Here is an 18,995-nt window from a genome sequence, read left to right as displayed (position 1 = left end):
GTTCAACCCACGAGCCATTTTTCGGCCACTGCGAAGCGGGTTGAGATCAAGTCGCTTCTTTACTTTTCGAACCATTTCTGCTGTTATCGACTTCCTTGACGTGGGGCTACGCTACCAGTATCACGGTAACGAGCGATGCTACGAGACACAAAAGATTTATTCACATTTAAATGCTGGAGTGCCCTGACGATAGCCACTTGTGGTTTTCCAGCCAAATATAAAGAAATCACACTACCACGCTTGGATTCCAACGCGAATAACTTTTTTTCTGGGAAATTCTCACCAAAATGCTTTTGTACGCTTGTAAATAATAAAATGGTCTGTCACTGGAATAATTTTAACAGCTGTCGGAAGAGAGACTTAGAAATGACAGCAGTCTGAAGTTGGCCGCAGTTTTTTCATCTCAACCTGCACATGGGAACTATTTCTAAATTTAAACTGATTCTCACCAATTTCAATAGGGTTCATGCTTGGGCCAGGCAAATATTTTTTGAAAATTTCATCTCAATCGGATAATGAATGCGACCAGCATTTTGTTCCCAAAAAAAAAAAAAAATGGATAGACGAACCGACTGATATGCATAAAATGAGTCAGAAAGTTATTCTTGGAAGATACTCAAAATTAACTATAGGTCTACCTCGATTCCTTCTCCATGTTACGAATGCACAAATACATAATAGTCTTACCACTATGTGGTATTGAAGGCATTTTGTATAGAGATTATTTAAGAGGCTTATATTCTGTTAATATAATGTCCAGAAATGTATTTATCTTTTTCTTATGAACTTTGCAAATATTTCTTATTCAGGATAGTTATATGTTCTTCCTAAAAATCCTTTAAACCCCGAATTGAATTTAATGCATGAATCCCCAAATCTGGCAACCCAATTCCGAGAGTAATTTCACTTTCACACACACAGACAGACACAATCAACCCCACTTTACCCAATGGCCTACAGACATACTTCGGATGTTCTTTGTTCGTGTATTGGGTTTCGTTAAAGGTTGTTTGTTTGCTAATTCAACTCCCTTTACAAAGCGGTGCGGTGAAATTGTTGCATGACAGTGGAGTGGGGGTAGATTTGGGCAGTGATGATGCTTTTGTTTTCTCTGTCTAGGACTGTTAGTGTGAGTGTGTGTGGCTGTGTGTTTTCTGTGCTCTTTGGTCTTGTCGTCTTCGTTTCGTTGGTTTTGTAGTCATTCGCAGATTTTACTTAATTTAGGCGAACCGTTTGGATGAGAGTACGGCATTTGTGGGTGTATGTGTGTGTGTGTATGTTTTGATGTCGATGGCTGAGTTTTTCCTATGTTGGTCGGTAGGTCGGTCGGTAATGCCATCAGTTCGATTTGGACACTCTAATCAGTCTGACGAAACAAGTAACGCGTTACGGTACTTTGACGGTCGCAATAACGGATTACCAACAAAATTGAAAAAAAAAAAAAATAAATAAATAAAGAAAACTAACAAAAATTCAACTCGAGCTCAAAATTAAAATTGATGTGGAATAATGCAAAAAAACAACAACAGAAATTATGTGAAAGCAAATAAAGATGCTTAGCAGAAAATGTTGGAAAATTTGAAAGAGTGTGCGAGTATAATTTTACTCATTTGTGAAATTTTATTGAAACAAGGAGAATAAATCGAAAATATATTAAAATAATTAATAAAAATTTATTAAAAAAATATGTGTCTAAAATCTACGTCAAAATTAATTTAAAAATAAAAAATCTTACAATCTAAAAGCGTTTAAATGTGTCTAATTAAAATATATATTCTATAACAAAAAAAAAAAAATCTCTTGTCAACGACTCAAACCAAATTTCTGTTTTAGTTTTCATTGCATTGTCTGCTCTTCTTGGCACTGCATTAAACTTTAGCCCACGATTCCCCAGCGGTATTTCCTTTCAAAATCAAGATAAAAGGTAAGAGTGCCGCCAACAACGACGTTGTCATCCCCAAGATGAACTAAAATAATTATAAAAGAAAACATTCGTCAATGGTGACACAACTAAAAAGCCATTGAAAAGATTTTTTTAATAGAAAAGTTTTAAAATATTTAAGATTATGCTTTAGTTTGGAAGAGGTGAAAAAAGGAAGAATTAAATATAAAAATGGATTTTTACAAGAAATAAAAAATAATTGATATATGAGCCAACCAGAGACGGAATTCAATAAATATTTGAAAATTCCAAAAATTTGTTATAAAGTTCTTAAATTCTTAAATTGTCCATTTGTGGCATGATTCGATATAGAACGAGTTTCAAACAAAATTAATTTCAATATATGAATTTAAAGCTTAATTAAACTGAAAATTTCAATGCCGTAGACTGCAAGAGGGGAAAGAGGGAGAATGTTACTGTCACTGAAGCTGTTTGTGATGCACGTATACAATACGTGTTAAGTATACGTTTCTGCTTTCAATGCATGTTTTAAGAGTGCTGGACATTATAAGTAAATTGAGGACAAGATGAATATATTCTTCTATAGCGAAATTTGAATTTATGTGACCAAATTTACATGAACAAGTAAAAAAGCTGTAAGTTCGGCCGGGCCGAATTTTGAATACTCTCCACCATTTGAAAGGAATTTGACATTTCTCAAAAACAATAAATTCCCTTAATAATTCTGTTAAAATCTTAAAAATGCCGAATATGGCTGTTATATTACGGTCTATATGACGACATGGACGACATAGGTAACATTTGTCAAATGCGAAACTTAAAAAAAAAATCGGTAACAATGTAGCTTAAATCATCAAAATACCGAATATCGGGAGGTACCGTTACATGGGACACGCCTTCGTATAGGTCCCATGTAACGGTACCTCCCGACAGACAAATTTCTGTTTTGGGCTGTAGTATCAATTACGAACTTAAAATACCAAATTTGAAATAATTCCTATAAATAATGTCGCTAAAATCATCAAAATACGGAATATCGGGAGGTACCGTTACATGGGGGCTATACGAAGACGTTGACCGTCACAGACAATTTTCTGTTTTGGGCTGTAGTATCAATTACGAACTTAAAATACCAAATTTAAAATAATTCCGGTGAATGATGTAGCTAAAATCATCAAAATACCGAATATCGGAAGGGTATCGTTATATGGGGGCTATACCAAAACGTGGACCTTCATGGCCCATTTTCAATAACAAAAGTCCTGCAGACATAACATACATTTGAGTAAAATTGTATCAATCTACTTTAATTCGTTCGGAAGTTAGAGTGATTTCCAGAAACGGACAGTCGGACGCACATCGCTAAATCGTCATAGAATTTTATGCTGATCAAGAATATATATACTTAGTGGGGTCTAAAATGTATATTTCGAGCTGTTACAAACACAGCGACAAGCTTAATATACCCTCCATACTATGGTGGAGGGTATAAAAATATTAGAACATTCCGTTTGCAAAACCTCAAAATATTCGCCACCCTATAAATAGTGCTTCTTTGTTAGTATAAAAATTCCCCTATTTCGACCTATATTTTGGTAGCGGTACCATCTTATTTTGGGTTTTGTAATGGTTTGGGAATTGATATCGGGTGATCCCCTATATGGGGGCTATACGAAGACGTGAACTCGCTTAGACAATTTTCTGTCATAGGCTGTAGTATCCATTACGAACTTCAAATGCGAAATTTGAAACAATTCCGTTAAATAATGTCGCTAAAATCATCAAAATACCGAATATCGGGGGGGGGGGGGGTGGGAGGGGTGTACCGTTATATGGGGGCTATTCGAAGACGTATAGCTGCACAGAGAATTTTCTGTCATAGGCTATAGTATCTATTACGAACTTCAAATGCGAAATTTGAAACAATTCCGGTAAATAATGTCGCTAAAATCATCCAAATACCGAATATCGATATGTACCGTTATATGGGGGCTATACTCATTTTCTGTTTTATGCTGCAGTATCTATTATGATATATGTATACCAATTTTGAAACAAATCCGGTAAATAATGTCGCTAAAATCATCAAAATACCACATATCGGGAAGTACCATTATATGGGCGCTATACGAAGACGTGAACCTACATGGCCCATTTTCAATACCAAAAGTCCTGCAGACATAGTACAAATTTAAGTAAAATTTTATCAACCGACTTCATTTCGTTCAGAAGCTACAGTGATTTCCACAGACGGACAGATGGACGGACATTGCTAAATCGATATAAAATTTTATGCTGATCAGGAATATATGTGCCTTGTGGGGTCTAAAATATATATTTCGAGGTATTACAAACGGGATGGCAAACTTAATATCCCCTCCATACTGTGGTGGAGGGTATAACAAGTAAAAAAAAACATTAAGTTCGGCCGGGGCGAACTTTTAATAACCTCCATTTCAGAGTAAAAGAAACATTTTTATATAAAAGTATCGGAAGTCGAGGGTGTACCAGTAAGACCATTTGCATAATACAGTTAAACTTATGAAAAAACCATAAAGTGAGTGAGGCCGTTATATGGGGCCATACCAAAACGGAAACCTCTATCGGCAATTTTATACTTCAAGGATTGTCATCTATCAAATCTTCTAAAATCCCAAATTTGAAACAATTACTAGAATTATCAGAATACCGAATAACGGTAGGCATCGTTATATGTGCGCTACAGGAAAACTTGAAACTAAATATTCAATGTTCTGCCACCGGCTAGATCGGCCTATTATAAAGTGCAAATATTAATTGATATCAAAATATCGAATATCGGCAGGTATCGTTATAATGGGGCTATACCAAAATGTGGACCTATACATACAATGTTTCGCATTCAATCATACACGCTATGATGATAATTATAATTAAAAGTTCAAAGGACTAAATATGCCGAAGCATTTGTATCTTTTAAATTCGGAATTGTATTGTCCATTTGGTGCACAATTAATTTGAAATCGGATAAAGATATATATTTGGGAGCTATATCCAAATCTGAACCGATCTCGATAAAATTTGGCAAAGATATTTCTGAGCTGTATTTGATATATTTCCCTGAATATCGTTGTTACGGAGTGCATATTACGGTTGTGGGTAACAAATATAACAAATCGGATGAATAATATATATGGAAGCTATAGCTATATCTGAACCAATCTTCACCAAATTCTAGACTAGCTTCAGTCGTAAGTGCCAAATTCCATCTCATTTGGACAAATATTAGACGTTTGGTGCACAATAAAAGTAAATCGGACGAAGTTATGTATGGGAGCTATATCTAAATCTGAACCGATCTCGATAAAATTTAGCAAATGTATTTCTGAGCTGTATTTGATATATTTCCCCAAATATTGTTGTTGCATAGTGCACATTACGGCGGCGGTGGACAAAAATAACAAATCGGATGAACAATATATATGGGAGCTATAGCTATATCTGAACCGATTTCGATCAAATTTGGCATACTTTTTTTCAGGCATAATTTGGGTGTATATGCAAAATTCCATACAATTCGGGCTGATATTACACGTTTGGTGCACAACAAAAGGCAACTCGGACGAAGATATATATGGGACCTATATCTAAATTTTGACCGATTATCTCCAATTTCAATAGGGTTCGTCCTTGGGCCAAACAAATGATTTGTGCAAAATTTCATCTGGATAGGACTATTAATGCGAACTGTACATTGTTTACAAGAATACATGGACAGACGGATGGACAGACAGACGGACGGACATACATAAATCGACTCAGAATGTGATTCTATGCAGATCATCAAAAGGAACTATGGGTCTATCTCGTTTCCTTCTGTTTGTTACAAACAAATGCACAAAGACATAATACCCTGACCACCTTGTGGTGTAGGGTATATACATTGGTATGGACAAAATTAACGAAAAATCGGAGTTTTATATTGAATTTTATGCGAAGTCAGAAATTCCATATTCATCTCAGATTTGTGGTTGAGAGAAATATTAAGATTTAGCAACTTGTATCGCTGATTTGTTTCGACATATAATGACAGTTTAAAGTTTTGAAAATTGTGACCCTTTTTGGATAGGATACAAGAAGGATTTCGCAGATATGTATACACCATCTTCACTACAGATCTTATGTTAGCAAAAATGTTTGTATGTGAAATTTGAAGAGAGTTGAACTCTTATTTGGCTTACTTGGAGCGTTTGGTTTCTCAAAATGTCGAACCCTATGGGGGGAGGTACGAGAAAAATGATCCGATCTCTACCACCTTTACAGTAGATCTGGTGTTGGTGAAAATATTTTTTATTTTCGCGTTTTATGAGCTTCAGGGATATTCAAAATTATGACCCTTTGTGGGGAGGTACCAAAAGGAATGGTTAAATTTCTACCATCTTGTGTTGTTGGAAATATTGAGATGTGCCAAACCCGAATGGAATCGGATGTTAATTTCGCGTTTTCATGGATATTCAATATTATGACCCTTTGTGGGGGAAGAGTGGACAAATATATTCCATCTTTACAGCAGATTTTGTTTTAGTAGAAATAATGGAATGTCTGAAGTATGAAGAGAACCGGATATTTAATTCCGATTTTATAAACATTTTAGTTATTCTAAACTTTCACCATTTGTGGATGAGGTATCAGAGGGACTGGTCCGATCTATTCCATTTTTCTCCAAAACTTGGGTTAATAAAAATATTGTGATGTGATATCACACTTTTTAAGAGTTATAATTATTCAAAACTTTGACTCTTGTTGAGGGAGGTACTTGATGGAGTAGACTGATATTGTCCACTTTCACACCGTAAATCGGAAGTAAACATCTGGTTCTTTTCATACTACACACTTCCCATTATTTCCACTAACTCATGGTTTAGTACGAAAATGAGATATATCGGTCCATTCTTTCTGGTACCTCCCCTACACATGTCAAAATTTTGAGTATACATGAAGCTTATAAAACGCGAAATTAACATCCGATTCCATTCAGACTTGACACATCTCAATATTTCCATCAAGAAAAGATCTGTTAAAAAGATGGTAGAGATCGGACCATTTCTTCTGGTACCTCCGCCATATAGGTTTCAAGCATTCGAAATAAGCATCCTATTCTCTACAAATTTTACACATCCAAACTGTTTTACTAACACAAGTTCTGTGGTAAAGGTAATATATAACAGTTTGAATAATTATAACTTAAGGTTGGGGATATACACCTGTCGGCAAAAACTGACTGATACTATTTTACTTGTTTTTTTTCGACCTATCATGGGTGAGCTACCACAAGGAATGGACCGATATTGCCCATCTCCGAAATTGATCTAAGTTTGATAATAATATTACGAAGTGCCAATTTTGAACCAAATTTGATACTTCCTTCTATAGTTGTCCATAGATCGACTCCAAATGTCCTGAAACGGATTTGGTCCAAAGAGACCTAAGGTCTAAAACCGTTTTTTGATGAGGCACGTTTTGGCCGTATCAAATGATATATACCCTCTCTCTAATTAAATATTATTTCCAAAAAATTGGTAATAGGTGTCTGACTGTCTTCTAATTTTGCAAATTGGTATTCGATAAAGTAAAAAAATTTGGTCTATTATATCTGGTATTATTTTCCATAAAATACTCCAGAGTGAAATCGGGCACGTTGTAATATTTTATCAGAATTAGTTAGTAGAAGAAATGGATAATATTGTTCCACAGCTTCGGTATCTCCTCCATTAACGGCAAACATTTTGAAAATTCTTGGTGTCTGTCAAAATATATTTTAATGAACTGTCATAGGTTGCGGGTATACATTAAGAATTTCTTATTTGTTATAAAACGGACTCAAAGAAAAAGTGGGAACAAATATTTTAGATTCTTTTAATATTACCTGGCCGACAATATATATATTTTTTTTAATATTTTTAATGTTTCGTGGTCAGCAGAATTTAAAAAAAAAACCGGCTAAAAAGAATAGAGCTTTTTTAAGGTTTCTGGGAAAAAGTCATAAGTCCTATGTTGTTGAAGATCTTCCTCGACAACAAGTTGATGAATTTTATTTAAAGTATTGTTTTAAAAAACTTCGTTGCAAAAGTTTTGCTTTTAATATTATATAACTCTTGCATTTTTTACGTAATATACTTCATGTTAAAATACAAAATGGCAGTGGACTGAGGATAAATATTTGTTGCCAAAACCAGCTGATATTACTTAACTTTTTTTGAATATGTCGTTCAACTTTCACATTTCAAAACAATCTCTAATTTACGATATTTGACGATTTATGCCATGTGCTACAAACTTAAATTATTAATTCGTTGAAAATCACATCTCAATGAGAATACAATTAAAATTAATATATTCCTTTGAATTTAAATTTTTAGCAAAATCTATTTTTAAAATTCACCCCGCTGTCGCGATATTCCTAGACTGTTTTATTTAATTTAATGACTTCATAACAAATTCATAGCAGACGATTTAATACACACACACACATTCACACACCCTTCTCATGACTGTTATTTTATCCTGTCGATGTGGTCCTGTGGTTTTTATGTTCGTTCGTTCGTTGAAATGTTTACCTTATCATTGAGTCAAGAACGGGAGAGAGAGAGAGAGAGAGATTTCATTTAAAATATTCATATTCGTCTTTCAAAATATTTTCATATTAACTACAACAGCAACAAAAACAACAACAACAACAAGAAATCATCAATAAAAAAAGCAACATCATTCTGATTCAGCAAATATTTCTGCATAAAATAACATAAAAATTGCCAAAATTTACTTGGTTAGAAGTTGAGCTGTGAGAAGGGGAATGATTGAAGGGGGGCTACATGGAAGCAGAGTGGGCGCAAATGCAAATGACTTGATGAAATTTATTCAATCCACAGCCAACAAATATTACAATTCATTACGAAAATATTTTTTTTTTCATTTAGCGCGTATACGCAATGTTTGTGGCATGAAAATTGCGTATACGTCGTGATGGTGGGCTGAGGCAGGCAGACACATGGTAACCAGGTAAGGAGGCACATGTGTGTTTGTTTCAACCCAGGGAATCGAATCCATGACCTTAAGTCAGATGGTGCTATCATCATTAAAAGTTAAAACAAACAATAGATGCTGAAGTTGATCCTGGAATATCCTACCACGGCATATCGAATAATTGGAGGATAAATGAGGGAAATAATTTAAATGTTTGTAAGGATTGAATTTTATAGAAGGAACTACATTTTATTATACCCTCAGCCATGTGGCTAGGGACTTTTTTTTAGGATTTTAGACCGTAGGTCTCTAGTTTGTTTCAGGACCAAATTGGTTTCAGGGCATTTTGAGTCGGACCGTTCGACTCTGTCTATCTGTCTGGCTGCTGCTTACGATAACTCTTGAAAGGAGTATCCGATTCGATCCAAACTTGGAATATCGTTACATTATTGTCAATCGAGTTCGAAGATGGACAACAGCGGTCCACTCCTTGGTACCTTCCCACAAAAAGGCATATCGAATGATTGGAGGATAAATGAGGGAAATAATTTAAATGTTTGTAAGCATTGAATTTTATAGAAGGAACTTTATTTTATTATATCCTCAGCCATGTGGCTAGGGACTTTTTTTAGGATTTTAGACCGTAGGTCTCTAGTTTGTTTCAGGACCAAATTGGTTTCAGGGCATTTTGAGTCGGACCGTTCGACTCTGTCTGTCTGTCTGGCTGCTGCACACAATAACTTTTGAAGGGAGTATCCGATTTGATCCAAACTTGGTATATCGTTATATTATTGTCAAACTTAAATCGAGTTCAAAGACGGACAACAGCGGTCCACTCCTTGGTACCTTCCCCCAAAAAGGTAAACATTAAAAAAAAAAAAAAATAAGTTAACTTCTCATAAGCAGAACGGATAATCCGATTTTTTTCAAACTTTGGAAATCATAAAATTTGCATCTGTACTGTACGCAAATTGACAATATAGACTGACTGCTTCTAGTACCTCCCTCACAAAGGGTCAAAGTTTTGAATAATATCAACTCTTATGAAATGTGAAATAAGAGTCCAATAGTTTTTTTTTTTTTAATTTAGCATTAACAAATATTTCTAACAACTTAAGGTCTGCTATATGCTATAGATTGGATAGGTCGGACCACTCCTTCTGATACCTTTCCCACAAGGGTTCAAAATTTTGAATATTTTATCTCTTATGAAACACGAAATAACCATCCAATTATCTTCAAATTTTACAAATCTGAATACCTTTCTAACACAAGATTTGGTGTGAAGGTCCAATATATCGGTTCACTGCTTCTGGTACCTCTCCCACAAAGGGTCAAGAATTGGAACAATTATAATTGTTATGAAATGGGAAATATGATTCCGAGGGTCTTCAAATTTCGCATATCTTAATATTTCCACTAACACAATATCTGGTATAAAGAACCAATATAACGGACCACTACATCTGGAACCTCCCCCATAACGGCCCGACATTTTAAATAACCACGAAGCTCATAAAATGCGAAATAAGCATCAGATTTCTTTCAAACTCGGCACATAGTACTATTTCTACCAACGCAAAATCTCATCGGGCCACTAATTCTGGTACCTAACCCACAACAGGTCAACATTTTGAATAATAATAACTCTCGTTAAGGGCGAAATAAGTACCCGATTCTCTTTAAATTTTAGACGCCCCAATATTTTTACTCACGCAAGATCTGGTGTGAAGATGACAGGTATCGGGCCACCCCAGCAGATACCTCCCCCAAAAATGGTGACAATATTCAATACATATACAGGATGAGATAAAAAAACTGCAACAAAGTCAAGCCCCATAATTTTTACATTTTTTTTTTTAATTTTGCTGAATTAAAGCAAAAAAGATCGGAAATAACATCAAATTATACAATAAGTTCAGATTTTTTCGAATTGGTCATCTTTGGCACGAATTATGGCCTTCAAACGGCCAATGAAACCATCACACGCTGCCCGAATGTTGCTCTGTGGTATTTTGGCCCATTCCCGGTGAAGGCTTGCTTGAGGTGATCGACACTGGTATTTCTTAATGCCAACATTGCTTTCCAAAATACTCCAGACACAATAGTCCAACAGATTTGTATCCGGAGATTTTGGTGGTCATTGTGCGCCTGAAATGAAGCGAGAAACCTCATTTTGTAACCATTCTTGGGTGGCGCGTGCCGAGTCCTGTTGGAATGTCCAAGGTCTGCGGCCAAAATGTTTGCGTGCCCAAGGCTTTAATACACCCTCCAGAATATTTTCGCTATAATATTCGGCATTTATTCTGATGCCACGGTCGATTATTATGAGCGGAGATTTGTTCTACACGATCATCGGATGTTATGGCGGCCCACACCATCACCATGGCCGGCGCTTGAGTTCTGGTGGCCAACCGAAGGTGCACATTTTCAACTGACCTTTTTGGCAAGTAAACACGACCGGATACTTTTGTTATTTACAAAATGCTGGACAAGGGAATGTTCTCCCATCGGAGAAAATCAAATTCGCCAGTTCACCACTTTCGGCCAATCGAAGCAGCTCTTTAGCTCTTTTAAGTCTATTTTCTTTCTGTTGCGGTGTAAGTTCTTGCACTTTTTGACATTTTTTTTCTAATTTTGTAGTCGCTCTATATGCCACAATTGAAAATTAATCGACACGGAATTTCGCATCAGAAGAGAGTAAAGGAAAGGGACATTATTATACCCTCAGCCATATGGCTACAGAGGGTATATATCATTTGATACGGCCAAAACGTGCCTAGTCGAAATAACGGTTTTAGACCCTAGGTCTCTTTGGACCAAATCCGTTTCAGAACATTTCGAGTCGATCTAGCGATGTCCGTCCGTCCGTCCGTCCGTCTGTCTGTCTGTCTGACTGTCTGGCTGGCTGGTGCGCACGATAACTCTCGAAGGGAGTATCCAATTTGGTCCAAACTTGGTTCATCGTAATATTTTTGTCAAACTTAGATCGAGTTCGGAGATGGGCAATATCGGTCCACTCCTTCTGGTACCTCCCCCACAAAAGTTCGAAATTTTCAAAAAATTTAATTTTTGCACAGAAAGAGAAATTATAGTCCGATTTTGCTCCAACTTTGCAAATCTTAATATTTGCGTCAGTGTGAGGTCGGGTGTGAAAATGGAAAATATCGGCCCACTCCATCAAGTACCTCCCCCACAAATGGTAAAAATTTTGAATAATTACAACTCTCATAAAATGTGATGTAAGTGTCCGATTGTCTTAAAATTTTACACATCCCAATATTTATATTAACCCATGGTCTGGTGTTAAGATGGAATATATCGGTCCACTCCTTCTGGTACCTCCCCCACAAAAGGTCGAAATTTTCAAAAAAAAAAAAAAAAAATATTTTTTTTTTTTGCACAGAAAGAGAAAGAATAATTCGATTATTCTGCTACTTTGCAAATCCAAATATTTGTATCATTGCTAGGTCTGGTGCGAAAATGGAGAATATCGGTCCACTCCTTCTGGTACCTCCCCCACAAAGGGTCAAAACTTTAAATAATCACAACTCTCATAAAATGTGATGTAAGAGTCTGATTGTCTTCAAATTTCACACATGCCAATATTTATATTAACTCAAGATCTGATGTTAAGATGGAATATATCGGTCCACTCCTTCTGGTACCTCCCCCACAAAAGGTCGAAATTTGCAAAAAATATATTTTTTGCACAAAAAGAGAAAGGATAATCCGATTTTGCTCTCACTTTGCAAATCCTAATATTTGCATCAGTTCTACGTTAGGTGTAAAAATGGACAATATCGGTTCACTCCTTCAAGTACCTCCCCCACAAATGGTCAAAATTTTGAATAACTCTCATAAAATGTGATGTATGAGTCCGATTGTCTTCGAATGGCGCACATCCCAATATTTATATTAACCCAAGCTCTGGTGTTAAGATGAAGTATATCGGTCCACATCTTATGGTACCTCCCCCACAAATGGTCGAAAATTTGAGATATATATTTTCTGCACAGAAAGCAATAATCTAATTTTGAAAAACATAACGCTCAAAGAAAGCGAAATAAGGATTCAACTCTTTTCAAATTTCACACATACAAATTATTTTTGCTAACACCAGATCTGTTTTGAAGATGATCCTATATATCTGCGAACGTACAAGAAGGTGTTCACCCACAAAGAGACACATTTTTCAATATTTTTATCTGTCATAAATTGCGAAACAACTCAGTGATTCTTTACAATTGCTATATCCATCTGCTATAATAATATTTATATCATATTTATGTAGGTCCGATACGAAATTGACGATATTGACCCATTCTTTAAAAACCCACTCCATAGAGGGTGAAGAGGGCTGAGGGTATACATCTGTCGGCAAAGCCGACCGATACTTTTTTACTTGTTTTTGATATGACTTCAAAAACGAAATCTTTAAAAAATGGATTTGCACATAAGGGGACTTCGAACATTTTTATTTTAGAGTTGTAGGGTATCAAATGGTCGCCTATAGCCTTTGCTTACAAAAACGTGTACTATTTTAGAATATTTTCAAAAATTCTTAGGATAAAACGTTTTTATGTAACATTTTTTACACGGGTATTTTAACATTGTCATTCCGGTTGTAATTCCTTGAAATACTGCTGGATTCTAAGTCAATTTAGGGATGACCGTCTTGCTGTCCGTCTGTCTGTTGCAATCACACTATCTTTCGAACAAACTGAGACAAAAGGCTAGAATTTTGCACCCGTGTGTACATTGGTAGTAGGCAGGTTAAGTTCATAAACGGACCATGTCGTTCCACGTTTTCGTATAGCCTCCATATGACGGAACCTCCCAATATTCGGTATTTTGAATATATGAGCGACATTATTTACCGGAATTATTTAAAATTTCGTAACGGGTACTACAGCCAATTACTTATGCAGGTCCTCGTCTTCGTACAGTCCACATATAACGGATTTCCGTTATTTACGTCAATTTTTTATACCCTCCAACATATTTAGTATGGAGGGTATATTAAGTTCGTCATTTCGTTCGTAACTCATCGAAATTAAATTTTTAGACCCAACAAAGTTATTTATTCTTAATGAGCGTAAAATTCTAAGACGATTTAGGGCTCTATCGGTCCACGATATCGTATAGCCCCCATATAACGGTACCCCCGAATATTCGGTATTTTGATGATTTTAGCCACATTTTGTAATGGAATGGTCTGAATATCCACACCAGGAATTCCTTGTGATTTTTTTATCCCTTGAAAGAGAATTATCTATATAGGTCCACGATATCGAATAGCCCCCATAAGAGAATTATCTATATAGGTCCAAGATATCGTATATCCCCCATATAACGGTACCCCCCGATATTCGGTATTTTGATGATTTTAGCCACATTTTTTAACGGAATTGTCTGATAACCCACACGAGGAGTTTTTTGTGAGTACTTTACCCCCAGACATAGACAATATCGTATATCTCCCCATATATCGGCACTTTCTGATATTAGGTATTTTAAAGATTTTAACAGAGTTTTCATTGGATTTTTTTAATTTTCTATTTCGATCAAATGGTATTCAAAGTTCGGCCCGGCCGAACTTACTGCTTTTTAACTTGTTCTATTCCTTTAAGTTTTTTTCCAAATGATGGAGAATTTTAAAAGCTCTGCCCGGCCAAATGTAGCGGCTTTTTTATTTGTCAAGTCCTAAGAAATCTTATTATGGCTGTTTTTTATACCCTACAACACTATGTGTTGGGTGTATTATAAGTTTGATTGGGCCAGAATTTATGTAACACCTCGAAATATTGGTTTCCCATATAGGAAAGTATATATGGATCTTCCTAGCTCGCCGAACTGAGTCGATCTAGCTATGTATGTCCGTCCGTCTGTCTGTCCATGTTAATTTGTAATCACGCTATAGGTCGCAATTATGGCACGATCCTTACGAAATCTTGCACAAAGGCTGGGTTAGGGTCAGAATCGAACCCTATTTCTTTTGGAGATTATCGCCAAATGATTAGGGTTTGAAATGGACCAAATACTGAAAAAATGTCGGATTTTGCAGTAGCTATACAGGTCGCAATTATAGACCAATCGACGCGGAATTTCGCATGTAGCTAGAGTTTAAGGCCGGAAAGAAGCCTACCAATTTGGGTGGTCATCGGATAATATTTAGCGGGTAAAATAGACCATATATTTTGTGTTGAAAAAATTCAAAATTTTTCATTAAACTGCGAATATTTTAAATCCCGGCGAAATCACAAAGCCATGACAAGGTTACTTCTGATCTTTACATTGATGTTAACATCCAAAAATCGGATATATAGCAAAATATGTGCGATATATATGTCTATCAAAGAATATATGCTTGAAAGATCTCTTATATGTCGAGAACGGCTGAACTGATTTCGACAGTTCTCATTAATTCAGAATGGCCTCTTGGCAGGAAAGAAAAATCGTCTAAAAAAATCGCATAAAAATATCTCTCTAAAGATGAAAATATTGATTTTCTAACTTTTTCTTATATTTTCAATTTTGTCATATTTTTGGCATATTTTCATTTTGAATTAAACATTTGGTAATATTTCTACAGCTAACAAAACTAAGTAGTTAGGATATCAGGATATCATATACAAATCGCATTTATGGCCCGATCCTTATGAAATTTAGCATGGGGATAAGATGAGGGTCAAAATAGAAGCCTACTCTATTTGGAGATAATCGCCATATATTTAGGGGTTGAAATGGACAAAAAAAAAAAATGCAAAATTGTCAGCAAGTCGTAATTATCGCCCGATCCTCACGCGCATTTGAATGGAGGTTACCGGACATTGCAAAAGCCAAATAGTTTTGGATGGCCATCCAAAAATATTCAATGTGTGAAATAGTTTGCCAATTTTTGTGGACAAAATACGAAAATGTCCATTCCAGTGACTTTTTGAAGAATTCAGAAATACAGGAAAGACGCTCTTCTGACTATTTCGTTAACCCTGATTTCGTTGAAGAATATAGACAAATGTCTGTTTCTCATTTCTTTGGGATATATTGGTTCCAGATCTAGGAAGACCATTTACGTGCAACATCTACCAATAAATTGGAAATGAGCAAATTAGTTTAAGTTGCTATTATTCGAAAATTAGAGAACGAAACCTGATGGTTTTCTTTTATTATTTGTCACAATATCTTGTGGAATTCTTTCGAGTATCTCGCCTATATAAACTGTATCGTTTATTATAGTGTTGTAGGGTATTCAACGGTCGGCCCCGCTCGACTGTGGCCTTTGCTTACTTGTTTTTTTTAATAAAAAAGACATTTCTTAAAAGGACGTTGTATATTCTTTATTAGTCTTACAGCCTGGTCTGGCCCAATTTCGAACCTTTTCGAAATTTATGACAATTTGTCCAAACTTAGATATATCTTACAGATGTGTCAAAATTTGTACCATATATTTAATATTCGTTCGACCCAATTCAGCCTCAAAACAAGTGCTCCGTATTTGGTAAAAATCCGTTTATATGTTTGATGCGATTTAATGTTCAAGTCCCTCACATTCGTAACATGCATTTCAGAATCCACTTGTACCACAAAAGGTCAACATGTTCATAGTAAATTATTTACCACGTAGAATTTTATGCAAACCTCGAATAAGAGGGCGAAAAAGGCATTAGATTCTCCTCAAATTTCACACATCCAAATAAGAAGGGCAGGAAGGTAGAAAATGTCAGGTTACTCCTTCAAGTATCTCTTTCGAAACGGGTCAAAATTTTAAATAATTATATCTCACATGAAATGCGAAATAAACATCAGATTTCCTTCAAGTTTTACTCATGCCAACAAAACAACAAAATATCTGTTGCGAAGTTGGGATATATCGGTCAACTCCTTCTGGTACCTTCCACGCAAAGGAGCCGAATTGTTTCAAATTTCGTATTTGAATTTCCTTATAGGTACTACATTCTATGAAAGAAAATTGTCTATGCAGATCTAAGTCTTCGTGTAGCCCCCATATATAGGTATCTACTCCCTATATTCGTTATTTTTTAAAATTTTAACAGAATTTTTAGCGGTTTTTTTTTGAAAACTTACGAAATCAAGTCTTTAACTTTGATTAATACAAAAATGAATTGACCAAAAAACAAGTAAAAAAGCTGTGAGTTCGGCCGGGCCGAACTTTTAAAACCCTCCACCATTTGGTACAAAAAAAAAAAAATAAATAAATAAATAAAATCCGTTTAAAATTCTGTTAAAATCTTAAAAATACCGAATGCCTATACGACGACTTAGACCTGCATAGGCAACTTTTGTCATAAGTTATTGCAATATTTAAATGCGAAACTTGAAGAAAAATCTGTTTATAATGTAGCTAAAATCATCAAAATACCGCATATAGGGGGTACCGTTATATGGGGGCTATAAGAAGGCGTGGACCTGCACAGACAATTTTCTGGCATGGGCTGAAGTATCCATTACGAACTTCACATGCGATATTTGAAACAATCCCGCTAAATAATGTCGCTAAAATCATCAAAATACCAGAATATCGGGGGGTACCGTTATATGGGGGCTATATGAAGACGTGGACCTACATGGCTCATTTTCTGTTTTTTGCTGCAATATCTATTACGAACTTCAAATACCAAATTTGAAACGATTCCGGTAAATAATGTCGTTAAAATCATCAAAATACCGAATATGGGGGGGGGGGGTACCCTTATATGGGGGCTATAAGAAGAATTTTACGCTGATCAAGAATATATATACTTTGTTGGGTCTGACATGAGTATTTCAAGGAGTTACAAACGGAATGACAAAATTAATATACCCTCCATAGTATTGTGGAGGGTATAAAAAAACTATCCATTAGTTATATTTAGAACATTTTCTCTACGTCCCATTTATTTGCAATGCTTTTAAAGAAATCACAACATTCCTGCCAGGAAATTGTCCAACACTGTAGATTCTTTTCGTTTTATTTCAAGCAATTTAAGGGTTAAATTTTGTTGACAAGTTTAGGCATTAGAATTTGCAACAACTCAACCGTTACCCATTTTGGCATGAAACGAAAACGAGTTTTCAACTTCCAGCCTCTAAATGTTGCGTATTTGTTGTTTGATGTGGATGTTGGCGTTGTCAGTGGTGTTGGTGTTATCTCCACCCTAACATCTACTATCAATGATTTGGATGTCGAGCAATGTTGACACGTTGACATTTTTTGGTACAAAATCATTAACGTAGGCAAATGAGGACTGACAAAGGGTAGTTGAAGGCCAAGAGAGAGGGGGTGTGAATTTCTTTAGTATGTAAATTGATTTCTTAGAAGTTTAAAATAGCCCGAGGCAAAGTCTAAAATTGTTTTGAAAATCAATTCCTTGAGGGTGATATTTTCTCAAGGTCTTGGCTACGTCCCTGCCAAACAAACCAATGCCAATATTTGAAACTTCGTTGAATAGTTAATTCTGCTTTTCGCTCTGATAGAAAATCCACGACATGCTGGCTAAAATTGAGTGATTTGATTAAAAGGCAACAGAGTTGTCCTTCGTACAGTGTGTCTGCTTGTCACTGGCAGTAGCCAGTGATTATTTCCAAAGTTCAACCAGCTCCGATTGAATCTGTGACTGGCAAAATTTTCTTGGAATTTCTAAAAACAAAATATTTGCTTATATTAAACTCTTTGCAGGAATTTATACGAGGACATTAAATGCTTGGTCCAACAACAACTACGACAACAATAAATTAATATCTAATAAAATTTTATGTAATGCTATGGGAGGAGGGAGGGGGCATAATGTTCCTAATGGAATTTATAATACTTTATTTCAGGAATGACATTTTTCTTGAACAGAATCATTAAAACGGAATAAATACTTTATTAAAATTGATTGAATAACATTTTCAGACAAAAGTTTTGAATGACCAGTCAGTCGTTGTAGAACAATTCATGGAAGGTGAATGAGAGTGTGTCGTGTCGGTGGGTTTTGGTCACTGTGGGCGTATTTTTTACCGAGATTGTATATCTTATGTTTAGGCTTCCAGGAATGGTTTTTATATGCAAATTGCTATCGGAGTGGGAAGTATTCAAGTCAATGGG

The 18,995-nt window shown here is 35.5% G+C and overlaps 1 protein-coding gene across 1 annotated transcript in view; it reads left to right on the top strand.

Moving 5' to 3' along the window:
• Positions 1 to 1,260: 1,260 nt before the first annotated feature.
• The window catches only part of LOC101887341 (uncharacterized), a 465,336-nt gene continuing 447,601 nt past the window's right edge, over positions 1,261 to 18,995 (top strand). The window contains exon 1 of the mRNA XM_059130821.1: positions 1,261 to 1,924. The gene's annotated coding sequence lies outside the window, so the exon portion shown is untranslated. The remainder of the gene's footprint in view (positions 1,925 to 18,995) is intronic.

Source organism: Musca domestica, unplaced genomic scaffold (assembly GCF_030504385.1).
Source record: "Musca domestica strain aabys unplaced genomic scaffold, Musca_domestica.polishedcontigs.V.1.1 8, whole genome shotgun sequence".
In the NCBI taxonomy this organism is placed as follows: domain Eukaryota; kingdom Metazoa; phylum Arthropoda; class Insecta; order Diptera; family Muscidae; genus Musca; species Musca domestica.
The sequence above is the reverse complement of the archived record's forward strand: the minus strand, read 5'-3'. Positions and strand labels throughout refer to the sequence as shown.